Source organism: Falco cherrug, chromosome Z (genome assembly GCF_023634085.1).
Source record: "Falco cherrug isolate bFalChe1 chromosome Z, bFalChe1.pri, whole genome shotgun sequence".
Classification (NCBI taxonomy): Eukaryota; Metazoa; Chordata; class Aves; order Falconiformes; family Falconidae; genus Falco; species Falco cherrug.
The window spans coordinates 29172317-29194026 of NC_073720.1; the positions used below are offsets into that span (position 1 = coordinate 29172317).

At 45.5% G+C, this 21710-nt stretch overlaps 1 protein-coding gene across 1 annotated transcript in view; it reads left to right on the plus strand.

Annotated features, from left to right (window-relative positions):
• The first annotated feature begins 205 nt into the window (after positions 1 to 205).
• KANK1 (KN motif and ankyrin repeat domains 1) overlaps positions 206 to 21710 on the plus strand; it is a 130171-nt gene continuing 108666 nt past the window's right edge. The window contains exon 1 of the mRNA XM_055699139.1: positions 206 to 327. The gene's annotated coding sequence lies outside the window, so the exon portion shown is untranslated. The remainder of the gene's footprint in view (positions 328 to 21710) is intronic.

The window sequence follows — 21710 nt, forward strand, 5'->3', positions numbered from 1 at the left end:
CAGAGGGGTTTCTTTGGGGGCTGCGGTGGCGGAGGCTTTGCGGGCTGCTGGGGGTGTGGAGGGACGGCCGCGGGCGGAGGGACGGCCCTGCCGGGGTGGGGGAGCGGGGGGGCCGCGGGTGCCGGCGCGGGGCTGGGAGCGCGCAGTGTTGATTTTGGGCAGCGCGCAGCCGCAGTGCGGGCGGCCGGTGGGTACAAAGCGGCTGCGAGAGGAGTTTGCGGGCTGCCGGCGGTGCGGGCTGTCCAGCGGGCTGGAGTGTCGCGGGGCTGCCGAGCGCGCCCAGCGCCCCCCCACCCCCCCCTTCCCGCCGGGGCGCGGAGCCCGGAGGTGAGCGGGCGGGGGCGGCGCTGCCGCTGCCCCTCTCGCCGGGCGGAGCAGCCCGCCCCGGGAGCCCTGGGCCCGTCCGGCGTGGGGCGGGCGCGGTGCCGCTGGAGGGAAGGCGGCGGTGCCGGCGGGCCGGTGTGCGAGCGTGCGGCGCGGAGCTGCGTGTACCGGTACCGCGCCCCGGGCTGAGTGAAGGCGCGTGATTTCGCGCAGGGGGGCGCGGACGGGCTGTTCCGCGCATCGCCGCGTCCTGTCCGCGCTCCGGAGCGGCGGAGGTGCGTCCCAGCGCAGCCCCCGCACCGCGCCCGCCTGGCCGGTGGGCTCGGCGGGGCAGCGGCCGTGCGCCCGCCCGTTCCGGCAGCGCCCCCGGCCGCGGCGCTGGCTGCCGCCTCCCGGCGCGGCGGGGGGGAGCATCAGTGCGGGGGAGAGGCGGGAGAGCGGGTACCGGCGTGTGGGGAGCGGGACTCGTGTTCACCAGCGCTTTGTTTAAATGGACTGTCTTGGGTATAGTCTGAGACTTGTGAGCTAGCACTTTAAAAATTAGACAGTAAATAATTTTCTTTTTTTGTCTCTTTTTTTGGGGGTGGGTGGGCGGGGAGGAGGTCTTGGACTTTGATGCTGAGCTTATGAATGTGCTTTAACTTTGGCTGGTCTTCATGGATCTCAAAAAGCTCTTAAAGACATCCTGAAGTGTTTGAAAACTGTCTTACTCTTTCTGAAACAAAGAATGCTGTGAGGCCCTATGGCTTGATACACGGTTATGTGTAAAAACTGAGGTTAAAAAATGTGATTCAGGCATAATTACAAGCCTCAGTAATGACAGTGACTTTCTGGTGACTTCTTTCACCCTCGGTTTCACGAAGACCAAGCTAAGTTTAACTTTCTTGCAACTGATGTTAAGGTCAGGGTACCGTGCTTTTTGTTAAAGTTCTCAAACATTTAAATAATAGCAGAGCCCATCTGACAGATCTGTAGCTTAGCTGACAACCTTACATCTTGGCTAGCCAAGAAAGGTGATTTGCCAATTAAAAATATTGGATGTGTCTTACCCTTTTATTTCACCCCTTCTGGCAGGGTGATTGGATCTGGTTAAAGTTTGTTTGGCTGCATGTTGTGAATAAAGGAAAATAAGTGAGAGGAGGCTGATCGGGTTAACATGAGCTTTAGAAAGGTCAAACTAATTTAATAAGTGCCCAAGGTGTGCAAAGAAAGTCCTGATGTTTTTGATCAGATAGGGTTTCAGGCCCTTGGGAGTGCTGCGAGGGTCTCTGGGTCTGGAGTCAGTTTTCCAAAGGGAGCGGGTGCCAGCAGGGCACAGTGGGACCGTGAGAGCATCTTTGAAGTTTTGTCTCTCTTCTGACTGGAACACCTGCCTCGTATTAGTGACTAGGTAAAATGCAATGCTACCCCAAAACTGCCTCCTCAACAGAAGACAAGGTATTGCCCTATGGCAGGGAAGCCCAGGTGCTTCCTCCATCCATTCTGAGCAAGGGTGGTTGCAGCTTTGATGTATGAGGTGTGTGGGGGCTTTTGTGTGGGACCACGTAGCATGAGCATCCCAGACAGTGCTGGGTGTGGGGAAATGTGGGTCTATCAATGCTGGGGGCAGCAGCCCCCAGCAGCAGTACAACTGCAGCTCCAGAGAGCAGCTTCTGCAGAAGTGTAGGTGGATACAGGCTCTCTTGTGCGCCTCAGTATCTGCGACTTTGCTGACCATATGCTTGGTGGGATTTGATGTTATGCTGAACTCTTTGTGTTTCGTTTGTCTGACATCACAGTGAGGGTTTTTTCCCTTTTTATTGCCAGACCTCTAACTAGATGGAAATTCATCAACTGAGGTGGACAGTTCTCTAGTGGCAAACATGATACTGCTATTAAATAGATTACTGGTAATTTGGTGACAGCTTCTGTAGCCCTCCAGCCTATATGGGAGTCCCTAGTATCGTGGGTTTTGAATTTGTACACGCTTGCTTTCTTTTGGGTTTAGGCTTTACTTTGGAATTGCACTGGAGAAACTGAGAATAAAACTGGGTCCTTAAATTGGAACCTGAATGTGGATTGGTTTTAGGTGGCAGTTTAGCGGGCCTCTGAAAATCCTGTCTCCTTGGGAAAACTGGCAATGGAGGTATTTCTTATACCACAAATGACTTCTGTGTGAGATGAGTCTGTTCAGTTACTCCCCCTTAGTATCTGTTTGCTTTCCCCTACTCTGGCCATTTTCTCAGGCTTGTAAGCCTCCAGTACAGCTTGCGGTCTCAGTTTCTGCAGTGCCCTGTATGTCTAAATAATAGATGCTGAAAGTGGAATGAAAACCTTTAAATGAAGAGTCTCTTTTGCAAATGATGCAGAGCCACTGTGAAGAGCTGTCAGAAACAGGCAGCTGATTGTGCTTTTAGTTACTAAAGCATTAGTTGTTAATTGAGGACAGTTGCAGATTTTCTTGTGGTGTCAGCATCTATTGTAGTGGTAGGTCAGGGAGAAGAGGTGGGTTGTTTTTGGTTTTTTTTTTCCCTAGCCATTTAGCTAATGGAATTGACTAATGGGCCTAGGAGAAGTTTCAGGTGTCACTGCTCGGATTGTCCAATCCATCCAAATTTGTGTGTGCCCTTTAGAAAGGGAAGAAATACAGAACTTGCAGAGTGGCTTGAAAGCTAGTGTATGTATACATGAGTGAGTATGAATTTGATCTATGTTTTTGTGGGCTGAGGCAAGATGACGTGTTAAGCTAATTAGGTTATCATGTCATAATGATGAGGAGAAGGTCATGTGGAACTGCAATGTGAAGTAGCAATGAACAACTTGTGAAAAGTTTTGATTCCACCTAACTCCTTAAAGATGCAGTAAATGTATTTCAAGCAATCTGTGAGCAACTAGCTGCAGTTTTTTTTCCCACAGGATTTACTTGAAACGTTTTCTGTTAATGCTAGATAAAAACATGTAAAAGTCAAGATATTTTTGTATAAGCTATACGTAAGTACTGAAATAAATTTGTCTTGACTAGAGATTCAGATTTATGATCCAACTGATAACATGTTTGGTTCTAGTGGGAAATTACTCATTTTAGGTATCTTAATAGTATCTGTTTGCATGGTTGAGTAATTGGCAGTGCTGTAAAAAGGCATTTAGGCATCTCATGGAGAAGCTGGGGAAAACATTAAGGCTTGTCAACTCTGACACTCCACAGTTATCTCTTGCTGCTATTGTAGACGCTGCATAACAAGGGGAAATACCATACAAATTATATGGCTGTTCCCAGCTGTCAAAAGACTGGAACCTGAAGGGAAGTAGTAATAGACATTAAGAATGAACTACCAGCATAATTATTTTTTGCAGTTTATATATCTTATGCAAATTACCTCTAGCAGTGTTGTACTGTGAATTGTACTCTAACATCTAGCTCATTCTCTAACTCTGAATTCTACCCGTGTGTTTTGCTTTGGGAAAAAACTGTGCCTGCAATCATGAAAGCAATGTCGAGACTTGTAGTTAAATCTGAATACTGGTTTAGGCTATATTTATATTTTCACTTTGCCAAAGGTTCCCTGGAAAACTGTGCAAAATAGCAGAAAGATGTATATGGCTATAGTCACTTCTTCAGCATTAAAGATGTACTTGTCTGTGATGAGGGAAAGAGGAAGTTACTCTTAAGGTGCTGTAGCGAACACTGAAAATGCCTTTTGAGCTTTGCTAGTAATTAAAAGACTTCTAACTTTCAGGATGGTTGGCAAGAGTGTCTGATCAGACTTCCAGGTTGTCACAGGTCCTGGGTTCTCACCCCTCTATTAAGCCCAATGACTAGTTTGGCTAAAGCACAACCTAGAAGAAGGCATCCTGTTAGACTTAAAATGCTCCCACAGGCTTCCCTTGGCAGTTAATGCCAATTTTTTGTGTCTTTCTGTGCTCAAAAATGTGTTTCTGATTTCTAATTAGAGCTGTACTGGGAAAGGACAGCTGACAATTAAACATGAGTCATAAATGCATGTTTTGAATATCCCTTTAATTCTTCAGACATGTGAGTAGACTAAAGATGGAGGCGTCTGACAAGAACAGTTGGAACTTAATTGTGGGTAAGCAAATCTGTCAAAGAGAGTCTGGCCTTTTTACAAGTTCACATACTTGTTCAGTGTACAAGCTCCCTGTTGCACACAGGAGCCAAAACCAGACCCAGCTACCTTCCCCAGTGGGTTGGAGGTTGTAACTGCACTTCCCTGAAATGAGGTGTCTCCAGAAAATGTTATGATGGAGGTGATGGTGAGAGGGTGTTGGGTGTTAGAGGTATCCCAGCCTGTTTCTGGGCTCAGGGATGGTGCCTGTATACTGTTTCTCACATGAAGGGAGGTGTCTGTGCCATCCTGAAGCACTGACATGTTGTTGCATGGCACGCAGAGCCCATGAGGAAGAAATGGTAGGGAGGGAAGAGTCTTTTACACGCAAAATCTGGGCTGTTTCTCCATCTTCTCTGCAGCTGTGTGTGCCATGAGCTATAGGCATCTGTCTGTGGTGGTGGTGGTCGATGGTTCAGGATGGCAGTGGGGACACCTTGTTGCGTCTCTTAGGCAAATGTTCATTGCACCACACTTGCTAGGGTGGATCACTGGTCTGCTCTGGCTTGGTGATCTCTTAAACCTACTTCATCATGTGTCAGTGCTCTGAAGCAGAGGGTGCCCTGCCTGTCTGTAGGTGCCCTGAGCTGTTGGTGAGGGATGCTGAGGAAATACAAAGGGTTTTCACTGCAGCTGCTTTTGCAGAGCTGAAGTGCTTGCATTACTGTTGAGTTCTTCACTGCACAAACGTAGTAATGCCTCATGCCAAGGACCTGGGGTTTTCTTACTGGTCGACAGTCTTCTCTGCCCAAAGGGTGACCAGTGCAGTTACGTGAAGCAGTAGTACCCTGGCAGGAGTGCATTGTGTTGGTGCTATGTTTTCCAAGGAGGCAAAAACAATTAAAATATTGGTTATTGGATGAGGAGCCAGCCCTGGTAAGACTGAGAGATTTTGCACCAGAGGCCTTGAGAAATGTACAGTATCCATACATCTAAGACTGATGGCTAATCTGCCCCTTACCCATGTCTTGTATGGGTCTGTAATTAGCGTACACTGACTTTTAAGACCGAAGTCCCTGGACTTAATATTTTTTTCCTGCAGATTTTAATTGACATTCCTAAGTGTAGCTCCAGGTAGGGCTGTTACCCATACCACGGCCCGATCCTTTTCTTTGTCCCACTGAGCTGGTAGCCTTCATGGCTGTGCAGTGGTAATGGCTTCTGTCTTGTGTGTGTGTGCACACATTTCAGCCTCCCAATCACATAGTTTGATCGTCCCTCTTTCCTGAGATAAGGAGAAACACTGATGTAGCATTTGTGCACCTTTCCTTATTTTTGTGTAATTCCCCAGCCCCTTCCAAATGTTTATCTGGTTTGTTAAATACTGAAGTGGTTTTTTTTCAAAGCCTTTTTCATTATTTCTATATATTTCTGATCCCTTCCCAATTCTGCAGTGTTGTTGTTCTGCAGTGTTGTTGTTAAGGAGGACGATGCTACTCAGATCAACCCAGATGATTTTGCACCATGAAAGTAAGAACTGTTTCAGTTTTATTTGGCACCCACATGAATATCTGTGCCTCCTGGCTCTTTCCTGTTGACTGCAGCTGCCTGTGCCACAGGGGCCTTAGGGGCTGCAGGTAGGCAGTAAATCTGTGCCTGGCTGAAAGCAGCAGGCTCTCCTCTTGCACTTTTGCTGCCAGCATCTTTGTGATAGTGCTAATATTTATGTGGCTGTGGGACGAAACAGATCGGAGTACTGATCTGGCTGGAAACAAACTTGCTAAAATACTCCCCCCAGGCTATTCTGTGTGTGCACAGCATCCCATGTGCTGTGCCATTGTAGCAGGAGAGCCTCTCAGCATCAGTATAGGGTTGTGTTGGAAATTATACACATGAAATAATGGTGCTATGACTGCCCTTCGACCCTGTGAACTGTTGGAAACCAGTTTAACTTGTTCTAAAATTTAGTCCATTAGGACCATCTTGGCAGATGATGATCAGAAGCATCTTGCACGGTGGGTAGGACCAGGAGCTGGTCTGCAACTTGCTCATCTTGCTCAGGTGGAAGAGTTTAGTTCGAAACAATGATTTTTCCCTGAGTTACTCTGACTCTTCCCCCTTCTTTTTTTAAACTGCGACTGTTTTCCCGGTTTAAGGGCTGGGAGTCTCCCCTGGAGTGAGACAGTGTCAGAGGTTGAATGAGTTTGTTTAGGTGCATAAACATGGCTGTGCATGGTGGGGCTTCTGTCACAGTGTTTTCATTCACTTCATGAGCTTTTAAATGAGAAAAGGATGGTGCTCATTCCAGAGCTGCTTTGGAACAGCTGTGTCAAAACCACCACCCCCCAGCCCCCGGGGACCCCTGACAATTGTGAACTCTGCAAATGTTGCTCTTTTCATCTCTCTCTCAGCATATGGTGATGCAGAGGATCTCTGAGAGTTACTCCAAACTAACCTGGTTTGGACAGAGAAAGAAAGATACAAGAGTGGTTTATGTGTCTCTTCAGTATTTCTCCAGAGAGAATTTGCCAAGAAGTGCAGTGACTGGGGAGGTGGGGGAGGTTTGGATTCAGACAAGAGAGCCTTTCTCTTTATTTTTGGCTTTTGAGTGTTTTTCAAATTGGAGTATAGAAAGCAACAAAGTACAGCAAACATGTTGATTATGAAGCAAAAGTATGGGGACACAACCCATGTGTATTTATTAAATGAAACAATATTGTAGAGTGTCTCTGATTTCCAAACTTCGGACAGAAGAGAAATTGGAACGAAAGAGTGGATAGGTCTTCTGTTTTGCAGCTTGACAAAGGCAGTTTAAGCTTTTCGGTTTTTTTCTCGCCAATGCTTTGTTATTGACCCAGCTCCTAGTAGACAGGTTATACTGTTTCAACTCCTTCCCTTCAGTATCCTTGCAATGTTAGTAGGTGGGTAACTTAAGACATAATCCCCTTCTCATTGCAGTCCACCTTTTGGAGGGCTGCACTAGAGCAGAGCCTTGCATTTTTTCTAAGGATGTACCTCAACAGGCACAGCAAAATATCAGCTGAGGGAAGATGTTTAGTTTAGCTGAATCTTTCTTCAGAGTAGAAACTGGTGCTGGGGTCAGTCGTACTGTGGGAAGTGTTGGGGTTTTTTGGTTTTTTTTTTTTGTTTTGTGGTTTTGTTTGGTTTGGTGGTGTTTGTTGTTTTTTTGGGTTTTTTTAGCAGAGAGCTTTAGTGGGTAATGACTCATCTGTTGGTATCTGACTTTTCACTCCAATTACCCACAGATAGACCAAGATGTATCCGCAATTCTACAACAGATAGCTTCGATGTGCATTGTTTGCATTTCAGATACCAAACCAGGGTGAAAATCAGGCTGTTCATTCATTGTGACCTGTCATGTAGCTGAGTGTGAGTGCACAGGCTCCCTTCAGGCTCCATTAGCATGAGTTAACTTTGTAATTGGGTTTCTGGGGCAAACAGGGACAGGAAGCAGAAGTAATTTGGCCAGCTAGGCTTAGCATTTTGTTCTGTGAGTTGTAAGTGCACAGGAGAGCAGAAGTAAAAGATGGATGCAGAATGGCTGGAGAAATTATAACAAACTGGAGAACAGTTGTCAAAACTGCATATGGATATTGTGGAGTATTATGCAGCTGTACCAAGGTGGGACTTTACAACTGTATCAAAGTAGGATTTCTATAGCTCCTGTGCTTTTCAGAGCCCTTCTCTTGCTCTCTTAAATCTGCTCTGTGTTCTCCAGCTTTCTGTCCATCTGGCAGTAATACCTTGTCTTCTAGAAACTGGTAACCACAAGTGGGCTTGCTGAGTGAAAAGCAGTTGTCACTCAGTTTTGAAACCACTTCACCGTGAAGATGTTAATAGAAACCTAAGTTTTAAAGTTGCTCTAAATTATTCATAATCTCCAGTTTTCCACAAACCTAAAAGCAGAAAGTCTCAATTTTTACTGTAATTTCTCAGTTCTAGCTCTTGAACAGTTTTGCTGAAAAGCCAGTTTTAGTATTAAAGAAAGAAAAAAAAAACCCCACCCAAACCCAACAAACAAACTGTAAAATGTTAAGGTTCTTGAGCAGGGGAGTCAGTTTTTCAGTTTCTTTTTTAAAGGCATTAAAAGTCATGGGGCTCTTTTCAGGTGTTCAGTGTGGATTTACATGAGTGGGATGAATTAAGCTGCTTCATGGTATTTTTTTTAAAACCACACTTCACGTTTTTCAGTAAACAACTTTGCTTTTAAAGCAAGTCTTTATCCCGGATTAATTTTAAGACTTTGAAAAAGCAACACAGGAAGAGATTTTTAGTTCAAGTTCCATTCCTTCCTGACATGTGGTGTTGAACTTGTTCTTGCCTTTTAACTTGCTTTTTTTTTTTCTTGTTATGGTAATCTCTTGAAGAATTTTCTTTCCTCGGATGAATACTAGTCTTATTCAGGTGTCCCTGATCACTTTCTTTTCATGTGTACTTTACCAACAGTCTGCTTAGATTCTTTTCTGTGCACAGCAAGTCAGTAGCTGTCACAGAAAGCAAGACGACCCTGGGACTGAATTTCTCTGAAACCAGGAGGTGCTGAAAATTACATAGGCATGATTGGCTGCAGTTTCTGTATCTTGTCAGCATCACTTAACCAGGCTGACAAACTTCATATATGCTTCTTTGTTCTTTTAGTGTTGTGGGCTGTTTTACTCGTGGTTTTTTTTTGAGTAGACGAGGGCTCTGATGTAGATGTGTGCCTATATGTTTAGTGGGAGTCACCTTAGTCTTGATCCTGATCCCATCTGCGATTTATCACTCTGCCTTTCTCTCTTCTGTGTTTTTCTTGCAGTTTCTCACCCCATCGCTACTGCTGCTTGTGACTGCTGTCATGTTTTTAAGCAACATGGGAGATCAGTCACATCAACGAAAATACTAGTGGCTGCCAGGAACGTCTCAGCTGGGGAAATTTAAGGAAAACAAACCCTTCTTTGTGTCCGTGCACACATCATGATTGTCACGAGTTGTGCAGTAGGCGTGCTAAGGAGATGCAGTCGGTGCTCACTCTGGGGAGACCCGGTGGTGGGAGGTGCCTGCTGGCTGCCGGCATGAGCCCCTTCTGGGTAGCCTCCGTGCCAGCCAGCTGGGCAGCGCTCGTTCACTGGCTGTGTGGTTGGAGCGAGAGCTGTGGACCAAGAAAACATGGTAGAAATAAAATGGAGTTCTTCAAGAACCTTAAAATAGCAGGTGACTGAATATGTTCTTCATGCTGTAGGGAATTGTTGGTTTTGGCTGAAGTGGACTTGGGAGAGTTTCAGGTCTGTTTTTATCTGCAGCAATACCGTCTTCTGTTAGCCTGGGGGAGAAGAGGTTTGTGCTTGTACAGCTGAATGTCAGATCTCTGGCTCAGGAAGTGTTAAGTGCATGTGTTTATTACTCTTAATGCTGGTATGTTTTTCATGTCAGCAACTAGCCAAAAAACAGGGGACCTGCAGTTTCTTTCAGCTGGTAGAAATTAACAACAGGTTTATTGCAAAGCTGCGCAGAGTTATGTTTCCACATGTACAGCTTGAGTGGGACAAGAAGGCATCCTTTGCTGGTTTGCAGCCTGCAGTGGAGCCTTGCAACCCCTCCACAGACAGCCCCCCACCCCTCTCCCCCACCCCAAAAGAGTCCTGCAACCCCAGCTGCCTCATGGTCTTGACATGTTTCCCTCATACAGGCTCCCATCCCTCTCTCCCCGGCAGCGAAGCCCCACTGGCCCTGGTCCGCATTGCTCACATTCCCGAGCTCTGCGTGTGCCGGCGTGCCTGTGCGTGCAGGGGTGTGGGGCGAGGGAGGGTGGCTAGGCTGGGTCCTCTGCTTCGGCTAGGAAACCACTGTCAGTTGTGAAAGCAGCCTGCCGGCTCCTATCCTCCCTCAATACCCATCAGAGCCCCCCTGCCCACATAGCTCACATTCCTGAGCCGAATTTCATTTGGGATGGTGTTTTGCTTTGGAAGCTGTAACTGCTTGGTAAAGGAGTTTCCTTGTAGCTCAGCTTTGTGGAAGGGCAGTGATTTACATCCCCCAGTTTCAAGCACAGCTTAACACATCTGGTGCTGGTTCTGGGTGCTTCCAGGTCTTTTTGTTGACTGCAGGTGAGTGGGGCAAGAGGCATGCAGCAATGAGGACAATGCAATCAAGGAGCCAGGGGTTTGGCTATGCACGGTCTGAAGGAGAGCGGCAGAGTACTGGAGGAGATTCAGGGGGTGTTGCTGTCTCTGATTATTGTGCAGGAGGAAGATTTTGTTGTAATTTCAGTTAAAAGACCTTTTTTCCTCCTTTTCCTCCAAGTAACATTCTAATTTGCATCACAAAAGTGAGCCAGGGTTGTCTCCCTAGCAAGTTGTAGACAGTCAGATCTCTTTAACAATTTGAGTAAAAATGAGACTATTTATGGGTTGCTTCATGCTTACTGATGTGTTCAAGTACAACTGCTAAGTGAACTGGTTAATACTGTATTATTGCATCGTCCAGTTACCTTCAGCACTGGTACAAGAATGGCTGTATCTCATTACAAGGAGGAGGACTGGCAGGCCTGTGACACTGGTGTTGCCCTGTAGAAGAATTAGCTGGATATGTAAGGCCTTTTCCCATGCACATCCAGTCTTCAAAAACGCTGGGATGATAGTGCTCATGTCAACACACTGATGCTTTAGTTGTTGCTAAGTAGTGCTTACTCTAAATCAAAGACTTTTCAGTTTCTCAGGCCCTGCCAGTGAGAAGGCTGGAGGGACACAAGAAATTGGGAGGTGACACAGTAAGGGCTACTGACCCAAACTGGCCAAAGAGATACTTCATACCATAGAACATCATGCTCAGTATATAAACTGGGGGGAGTTGTCTGCAGGGGTCAGTCGCTGCTCAGGAACTGGCTGGGCATCAGGTGGGAAGCAGCTGTATTGTGCATGAGCTGAGGTTTTTTTCTTCCCTTCCCTTTGGATTTTATTCCTCTCACATTCTCTCTCCTTTTAATTTTTATTATTATTTATTTTATTTCAATTATTAAATTGTTCATATCTCAACCCTTGAGTTTTCTCTTTTCCTCCGATTCTCCTCCCCATCCTGTGGCAGGGAGGCGTGGGTGGGATGTGAACAAGGCTGTGTGGTACTTGATTGCTGGCTGGGGTTAAACCATGACACAGAGATTCTTTGAGAAAATGAAAAATAGCAATAGAATAATAATTTAGGCACAGCTAGAAGCAAAACAGTGCTGGCACTTAGAACTTTCTATCATCCATAGCAATTTTGGATATATGTTAAAGGTTAGTCAAATTGACTTTGGCAGAGCTGGAGCATCTCATCGCTTCGATTTCAACGCAGAAGTGGTCAAGCCACGAACCTGCTCTGATATTCCTGCCTTAAGTTTGCCTTAAGTTTCTGTAAAGAGGTGTGTGAGCATGGGAAGTCCTTGAAAATGTGCCCAGTGTATCTGTACTGCAGATCAGAAGCAGTAGGTACTCTCTATATGCTGATTCTCTTCTTTGTATAAATATTTGAGCCTCTGCTTAAAATCCAGAGTAGCAGAGAGGCTACAGAAGGGGCCAAAGTAAGGATGGAACACTGTATTCTGTATTGCCTCAAGATTCATGTTTCTGCGCTGTGTTGCAAAATTGTAATGTTAATGCTCTTGCTCTGAACAGAAAGCCTTTTGTGGCTGACTGAGCCTCTAACACTCTTCCAAGTTAAAGAGGAACATTTTCTTTTCCTTCCTTCCCCAAGTAAAATCTTTACTTGGACCGATGCTTGAATACTTCCTTTAGGCTGTCTTTGCCCTGTCAAAATCCAACAAGGTTTTCTTTGCCAAAACTGAGGCAAGCTCCAGATAAAAAATCACTGTGATGGGTTATCTTTCTAATTCCTTTAAGAATTCTGTTTTCCCACAATGAATTACTCACATAAAAGCACTTGCTAAACCATGTCTAGACTGCAAAGACCTGGATTTGACTGAATCTAATTAAAGCAATGGTGGCTTGCAGGTGAGGATTTAATGCAGTATATTTTCCTAGCTTTTGCTAGAAAGAGATTGGCCTTAGCTGAGACGATTTTGACTTGCATGCAGAGGTAAATCAAAGTCAGATAGCTGAAATGGTACTTCCCCACCACACACACGGAAGTCATCTGCCCACAGCAGGATAGCCAAACAGCTCGTGGAGATGCAGGTTTCAGCACAATGTCCTGAGAAAAATTGAAATTTCCTGGTGGTTCTGGAGAATTAGGAATTAGAGAATTAGTTCTGGAGAGTTGTCAGTAAGCTTCTGACTGCACTGCAGGGATAAGAGGCTTCTTAAATACCCCTCCTGGAAATACTGGTTTTGATACTGGAGGTTAAACACATTTCTGGTTTATGCATTGCTCTAACTGGTCCAGGCCAGCAGACCACCCTCCTGACTTTAAGCTTGTGAGTTCATTGTCCCATCTGTGCCCATTGCCTCATCTTGACCACTTAAGCCAGGTTGATTACCAGCTGCCTATTGATTAAGAAGGATTAGGGGAGGCCTGGATGTCTAACACAAGTGGTTTCTCCCAGCTTCCCACCAGTTGCTGGGGTGGAAGTTGTGTGTGTTGCCTGTGGGTCCCACCCAGGGGATGTTCAGGGTAGTTCTTATTGCAGTACAAAGGTAACTCCTGGCTTCTGGTTATTTCACCTTGTGGCCTTGAACATTTGCCCAGACGTGTCTGTGAAGCATCTCTCATCTTGGCTGTTCTCATGCTTTTGTTATTTCTCAGTCTCGGCTCTCTGGACTCCTTTTATTTCCTGTAACTTTTCAGTGTAGCACATGCTTTGTTCGCTGCCCGTCAAGTCATGCCTGCTCCTCCTCTTTCACCCTGCCCCTGAATGCTCACTCTGTTTATCCAAAGTCTCTAAGATAATACAGAAAAGGAGGAATAACAAGAAGAAAATGGAAAAAAAAAAAGGGGCGGGGGGGGGGGGGGAGTGAAAGAGCTGTGCCTGGCAGAATTCAGGCTCCTCTGTCTAATCTGGCAAGTAAAAACTTTTCTTGAGAAACTGTCCTTGCCTTCACATTTTCAGCCTGTCATCACATTTCTTCTAGTTTTGAACTTTATCTCAAGGGGCTGCTACAGGAGCACTAGTGATGGGCCAGCCGTGCAATTCCTTTTTTCCTTTTCCCCTTATTGCAGAGCAGGGCAGGGGGGAAGACATAGCTGCCTCTCACTGTAATGCAGCAGCAGTGGGCAACTACCATGACTTTCCAGACTGCTGCAGTCTTGCAAGATGTTCTGCTTTGGAAATGGAAAAAGAAGGAATACTGGGCTATTCTTGGTGCCAAGTTCAAGCTTCAGCACTGCAAAGAAAATTTATGTGTATCTAATAAAAGATACACATACTATTTAATGGCAGTTTGCAGAGCGGAAACTTTTCCTGGCATGGAACGTTGCCCTGAACCTTGTCTTGTCCATGCATGTCTGAGAACTTGTGTTTTTGCCATCTTCTCAGAAACAGAGCAGAATCCAACCTGGAATAAACCATGTAGTGGCCAGGGGTTACATAACACACAAATGCTTTGAGGTGCCACAGGTGCTTTTGTGAGTACTCTCTAGCCTTTTTTTTTTTGCAGCTGGGTGGGTAGTGTGGGATGTGGACTAGCCCCTTCACTGCCCTCTCCTCTGTCCATGGGCTGTGACCAACTGAGCCTGTGTCACAAAGCATGTGCTTTCTCTGCCAGCTGCTCTCTTAAGCTCTTACTGCAGGAATCTGGTGTTTTCTTAGCTGTGAACACTCTTCTAGCCTGATTTATGCATGTTTTTTTCTGGACTGACCTTTTGATTTCCTTTTGCTGTTAACCTGTTAACTGAGAGATGGTTGTTACAAGGCTGCTTACATTCTGGGTGAAGAATAGCCACAAACAGTGTTGTACATTCCTGTATGAATTATGTTTCATTACTGTGGAAAAAGCTATTGTGCTCCATGACTGGCTTGTAATTCATCTTGGACAGCCCAATTGGGAGCGAAGTTGGGTGAGGTGAATGATGGTCAGTGCTGACGCTGAAGCTGATGATGGAATTACAGGCAAAGAAGCTCCTATTATCTTTCTTGTCATGAAAAAGTAGTAATTTTAGTCTTGCTAGACTGAGATGCTGAGCTTTTCTGTGATCTAGGAACTTCCACTAGCTCCATCCATTTCCTTGATTGTTTCTGGAAAACTTCATTTCAAGTCGTGTTTTAATTTCTGTCTGAAGGGAGGAGACCCTTCTTACTTTTGTCTTGCTGGATATCTGGAGTGCCAGAAATTGCAGCAGAGGCTGGATGGTTTTTTTGTAGATGAGTTTCTCTTCTTCGTGGCTCTGGCATTCATCAGTCCCGTTTGTGATGGAAGTTGCAGTTCACTGAGATATTTTAACTCCTGACCTAATACCATGTGAGTGTTTCCTTTGCTCTTGCCCAGTTTGCTCAATTCCTGTTTGATCAGCAGCTGGGGACCTGCTAGGAGCTTGACTGGACGTGGGCTGGCCTTGGCTCCAGGTTGAACACAGAGCTGGCTTTTTGCTGTCATTAGCCTTGTCTGCCAACCCGTGTGACTGGCAAGCTGCGCAGAAGGCTGCAGAGTCAAAATGCTGCTGGTGCTCTCAGCCCATGGACAGAGCTGGATGGGAAAGTCAGGCTTATGGGGGGAGAAGGGTGACGTGGGTGCGCACCTTGCACTGGGAAGGAAAGGCTGAGCCTGCGGCAGAGGCTGCCTGCTGCAGAGCCATGCTGTCCTCCTACCCGTGCTTCTTTGCATTTGCTCAAGTGTAATTGTAGACAGCAGTTTCCTACTTTCTTCTTTGTACATCTTTCTTTGGTGTTCCTTTTAACCCTGATTTTTCCTTCAAGTTGCCTGTTAATTATAACTCCTAATCCCAGTTTAATGACTTTTTTGTGTCTGGGGGTTGTACATCATTTGCATAACAACAGAGCCCCATGAGAAACTTGGAGTGATGTCAGCTCTGGATCTGGTGTTAGGCAGTTCAAAGTGCCAGGCATGAGTTTTATCAAGTTGATCCCTTTGTGCTGCTGCGTTTGATGTTTGAAGACGCTGATCCAGTTGGAACTAGGCAGGTGGCAGGTCAAGCAGCACAGCACATCTGAGAGTTGCCTGGCCACCAAAACTTGTTTTAATGGGAAATAATAGAAATCCATCACAAGACGTTTGAGGAGTTCATTTTTATGCTAGTTATAGTAAGAGGTTAATAAACATAAAGAGCATCTCAGGGGTTAGTCAGTCACTTCCTTTTGGCTTGTCTATTATGGCCTGTACATTCAATGAGATTTCTCAAAGCCTGGTAATAAAATACATCAGTTAAAATGAGGATGGGGGCTAGAGGAAACTAGTTAGTTCTGTGGACTGTTTCTTTCGACACCTTGCATTAATAATTTTTTTTAATTAGGAGTTAGTCATACCAGAACTATGTAGCAAGTACGATTCTAATCACTTCTGCCCAAGCTGCATTTCTTTTTAATTGCCAAGCGCTACATTTGCTAGTAGAAACACAGGAAAATACGAATGTATCTGTACTGAGAGAATATCTGAGGGAGGATGTTGAAAACAGTCTGCTAGCATCAGGTTTTTGTGGGGCTTTTTTGGGTTGCAAGTGAGTGTATGAATGCTTCATTTTAAACAGGACAAAAGGAGACAGCGATTAAACCTCAGCTCTGCCTTCACTTTTCCCAGCTGCTGTCTCAGATCTTTCTTAAGCTCACTTCTTGTTTCTCTCGCTCAGCTCGGGCCCAAAGGTTGCAAAGGGGTCATTGCATCTGGAGATCTGTCAGTGTCTAAGCATCCTTTAGAGAGCAAAGCAAAGAAAAAAAAATCTCCTTTCAGCCCTCCAGCTGTAGTACATCCAACAGGTGTTTTGCTGTACTTCAGTGCTATCGCAGTGTTCTGCAGCTGCTATCCTGTACATGAGTTTTGGTGGATCCCTGTTCTGTCAGCTTGGATCAGATAGGCAGCACAGAGAAGGAATTGCTTCTCCAGAGGGAACTACTCACATGCTGTGAATGCAAATAGACCATTTGCTCCCCTCCCACCACCTAAATCTTTCCTGTCTGTGTGGGATTTAATGCCAGCTCACAACACAAAGGTGACAGCTGGTGTACAAAGTCCTTTGTGTTGTTCCTACTTGAATCAGGAAATTATTTGTCGGAGTATCAAAGTGCTTTTTGGTGAACTAAATTTTTTAATTTTTTTGCCAAACCGCAGGTCTGACATAGATGTAAATATTGCCTGATATTTATAGGGACTACTAGTGCTCCTGGCACAGGAGTGATTTCTGGCTGTCATCCAGATAATACTGGGCATCGTAGTACAACTAATTTCATCGAGCAGCCTGCATAGATTTAGAGATCGCATTTGGAAGTAAGACCAGGTGTGCCGGTAGTTGCATGCAGATGGTCAGAAGGTCTTCTAGCTTATTTCTGGATACAACTCTTAAACCAGCAAACAAGTTTCCAGTGTTGGCAGTGACTTGTCTCTGTGCCTCATCTTCTGCCCCATTTCTGAAAGACAGTTACATGTCACTTGGCACTGCCTCTGCCTTTGGAGGCTTTGTGAGGCTGTGAAGATGTGACTTCACCCCTGCACATGTGCCAACGGCTGGGTTTGGGAGCGCTCATTGTGCAATGCAAATACGTGGTAGGTTAAGATGCCTGGGCAGGACTTTGCAGTTTGCACAGCTTGTGTGTGTGTGCATGCATTTGTAAAATGTTTTATTAAAATACCGCAGTGTGGAAGAAAAGTGAGAGAGGGGGTGAGGTCCTGTGCTGGGTATTCCCTCTTTCCCTGGGAGGCAGGTAGGGTGTTGCTGTAGGGGCAGGTGTGTGCGTGCTGTTACGTGCAGGCAGTGCTGGTAGAAGCCTGAGCTGCAGGCACAGGTGGAGGTGGTCTTCGGTTAGAGGCTGTGTGCTGGGAGCAAATGAAGCTGAACGAGGTCGTGTGGGTGCCTGGGGAGAAGGTGGCTGGGGGGGTGGGGTGGAAGGTGGTGTGGTACTGGTGGGATAAGATCACCTTTCAGCAGCTGTTAACAGCACAGCTTGCTGGAGGATGGTGCCTTTTGTCCATGCCAGGACATAGCTCTAGATGACTATTCAAGATAGCAGGCCTGGTATTTATGAAAGACTGACACCTTGCCTTCAGTATGTAGGAAAAGGGGGACTTTTTTCTTTAAAAAGTACATTTTATCTGGGTGAAATACATTCAAAACTGAAGTACCTTGTTTTTCCACTGGTGTCTTGATTTGAAGCTCCATGTTTGTCAGTCATCCTGAAGTAACTCCCCTCCCTGTACACACATACACTGTTCCTGGGCTTTCCAGAAGCAAATAGGTGACATACAGGCAGATGGCTGGACCACCATGCAGTATCTGCAGGTACTGGAGTGGCTAATCACTCCTTGACAGGACACCTCTTCTTGACTCGCATGGACTTCTTAGTCTCTTCATGCATGGAAATCTGGGATGGCAGCAAGACCAGAGCCCTGCCCTGCTGCCTGCAGGGCCTTTTGGGATGTGAAAGGCTTGTGCTTTAGGACTGCATAGTTGCAAGCAGGTGGGGCTTATGCTCTTGAGAGGGGGGAATAAGATTGCTGGTTAAAGCTGAACTCTGGGCTATTGAGTTACTATTTGTCTGGTACGCCTGAGGGCAAGGTTATAAGAAAGGAATGGTGTCAGGATGCCTGACTGATAGGAGCAGAGTTGATTGAGGCATACAGAAAAGACTTGAAGTGAGCTGTTAATCAGTAACAGTGTCATCCTTGGGAAGCCATATAGAGATGTACATGGTGTGAAAGGGAGTGAAGGGGCACGAATGAGTTTATCGCAAGCAGGGAAGGACTTGCCCTCACTTCTACACTCAAGGGGATTTTATTGCTTTTGAGAAGGAGCAACAAGGTTTAGTAGGAAATGTATTGCTCTGTGTTTTGTTCTCTGTACTGTTCTTCAGATCTGGTAACATTGGTGTGAAGCGCGCAGTAATCACCCAGAGGATAGCTGCATAATTCCTGATACCCAGCCTGGGTTCTGGCCGCCAGCATTCCTGATCCAGTCTGTCTGCATCTTCAGGGTCCTCTGGCTGACCTTTTCCAGGTTACCTGTCCAAAGAAGGGCTTAAAGCCAGTCAGCTCATTAGGGAGAAGCTTGTACATGGGAACTGATTATCCTACAATGGTGTATCCTACAGTGGAGAATTTCTGCTTAAAAAAAACACAAAACCAACAAAACACCAAACAACAACAAAACCCCCAAACCAAACAAAAAAAACCCAACAAAAAACAACCCTGAAACAAACAATAATCCCATTGTTTGCCCAGAGCAACATCTGGTATGTTTAAAAAAGTATCTGGTCCTTGACATTTCCATTCTTTTGCTGTTGGCTCTGAATTGCACACCTGAGATTGAACTGCAGGTGTCTTCAGATTCAAACGAAGTAAAACATTCTTGCTTCTCAGATTTCAGTGAAGTTTGTGTGCTGTGGTAAGGCCAGAAACTATAATCCCTCTTTCAAGGGAAAATATGCGACTGAGATTGCTGAGTGAGTAGAAAGAAAAGCAGTTTCAGGATGGGGACAAAGGGATGAAAAATTGATGTGAGAAACACAGGTGGCTAGGCTGCACATCTGCTGTGCATTCAACATGCACTCTGTGTGCCCAGGAAGTGGTAACAGTAAAAAAAAAAAAAAAAAAAAAAAATTCCTTTCCATTTCTGTTTGTCCACTTAGCCTGTTGCCTGCTTGTACCCATGCAGTGTGAAGAGGTGTTTTGGTGCTCCCACTTTGTCCTGGGTAGAAGCAGATAGTGAAGAGAAACGGTGCTGGGAGCATTTAAACATAATTGGAAAAAGGTGGTGGGATTAGAGCTACTTTGGATGTTGCAGAAGTTTATGGCTTGTGCTGCCTTGCCAAAAAAAAAAAACCAAACCCAAAATACTGATTTAAATAACTCTTTACTCTGTGTTCTGTCTAAAGTGAGGGACATCAGTCATAAATAATGAGAAGGATGAAAGTGTTTGGATTATTGAGTCTTTCTGCTTGCAGGTGGATTTGTTCTTGGAAGTTTTAATGACTGTGATGTCCCTGTGGCACTCCAAAAGGCTGTGCTTGAGCTGCAGGTGTTTCAGATGAGAGACTTGAGTTACGGTTGTATCTGCCTACTGACAGCCAAGAGTTTAATTCTTGCTGTCAGGACTGCTCTTGTTAGTATTTTGATAGTACTAACAGCAACCTTGCTAGGCAAACAAACTGTGGCTCATCGCTGAAGCCTTGATCTTCAGTGTTAAAGTGTGATGAAATCTCTCTTTGTGGGGTCTGTTGGTTTTTTCCATTACTCCTTTGTCTGACTCATCTCTTGTCTCAGTGCTGTTTCCAAAGAGTTTTTTATAGCCTTTGACACAGGTTAACTGAGCACCTAAGTATCCTGCTTCCTTAGCTTTACAAGTGCTTTAGCTGCCTGTGTCTTAAACTGGCATGTCACCTTGCAGTCTGCATTCTGGTTTTACCCTTGCAGCAAGATGCTTCTACCCTATTGCAACGTTCAGAGATAGTTTATTTCAGGGAAACTTGTTCACCTAAGATGTGATGTGAGGACTCTTCCTCACATGAAGTCATCCTTTTGAAAGCATCTATGGCTGTGGCATGCTGACCTCTCATCAAAATTGCTGTGCAATGTAAGTTGGTGCTCTGAAGATTAGCCAGGCTTTAAATAACATAGGCAAGAATGATGCCGCTTTTCTTTCATCTTTTCTCCCTGCTTATAGAGAAAATGTTAGGAACTGATCTTGTGAGATGATTGTGTCTCTTCTTGATGGCATTTTTCAGAACGAATCGAGCCTTTTAAAATGCTATCAAGTGCCTGCTTCTAGATAAGCAGGTACTTTGCAGCTAGAAGCTCCATAGTGCCTGGATGAGGAGGAATTAATTAGCAACCTTCTCCCGAGCTGGTGTCCTCTTTCACTCTTCTCACATTGCAAAGGGTAAGAATGAGGAGGGAAAAACCTCATCTGATGATCTCTTTTCACGGCTTGATGCTGGCCACCCTGAGACTGTTCATGCCGAGCATGCAGAGTGGGGTTCAGTTTAAATTTTCACCGGCTGTTCTGATGGAGCCCAGGGGCTTTGCAGAGCGGGGCAGTTGCCGTTGCCTCCTTGCCTGTCGCCGTTCCTCCCTTCGCCTGGAGCCGTCCCTGTCGGGTCACTGCTGAGAGGTGCTGGGGGAGGAGGGCACGGCCACTTGGGTGTGAAGGGCAAGAAGCAGGCAGCACTGTCACGGCAGGCTGCAGGTTTGCTTGTGCTCATCGGGTTTCACCGAGGATTTACTGTGGTGTGGCTGAAACGAGGGGAAAAACTTGACACCTTTCCTCCAGACCCTCCCTCTCTGCCTGGCACTTCACCGTGGGAAGGAGCCTTTCCCTTGGCTTCGTTTTATTCATTGACCATTGCAGCAGTCTTGTATTTGTTACTGTTTTGATAGGGTATGGGTGTTTGTTGAGAATAAAACATGGAAGTAAATCTGTAAACTTTTTTTCCAGCTGCATAGCAAAAATGAAAAGTCTGCAAATCCCTTCAGAAGAACAACTTTTCACTTATGGTTTGTAGAAGCTGTTTTGTGACAATCTTAGAGTGTGTATATGTAGATCTCCCTTGCCCTCCCCCAAAACTTGTTGGCTGTATTATTACAGCAGGCTTTTGTTGATAGTACGGGTACATTAGCATTGTAGCAGGACACATACAAGCTGCCACTTTTGACCCCTGAGGTTTCTGTGAAAGGTCACAATGAGAGGCTGGAATTCCTCTGTTAATCACACTGAAGCAGAATATCCATGTTGGTTTTCCAAAAAGATTAACAGAACGATACCACATTGCTTTGAAATGTGATCTCAGAGCATCTAGCCCTTGAGGACAATTTCTTTCGTGTTTAACATATGCATGGATTTTGTGTATTTTTAAACTATCATTTACTTTTTATTCCTGAGTGACAATCACATGGTTTATCACACTGGTCGTCTGCTATTGCTTTTGTCTCACCAGAAGCTTTCAGTGCTCTCCTGCAGCGCAGCAGCAAAGAGGAAGACTTTTTCTTGCCTTTCTGAAGGGAATGTTTTGAAGTAACTACGATGCATCTGTTAGGCAGTTGCTGAAATGTACAGTAAGGTACAGCTTCTCTACAGGTTCAAAAAATAAATACATTAAAAATTGCTCAGTGGTTAGGCGTGATAGCTGCAATTCTGCATGCACCTTTGCAGTCTAAGCTGAAGCTGCAGATGATGCCGTTTTAGGAGTTTGGGGAAAGTGTCCTGGAGAACTGTGAGCCTTTCCCTGCTTGTAGCTTGGGTCACGCAGCAAGTAGC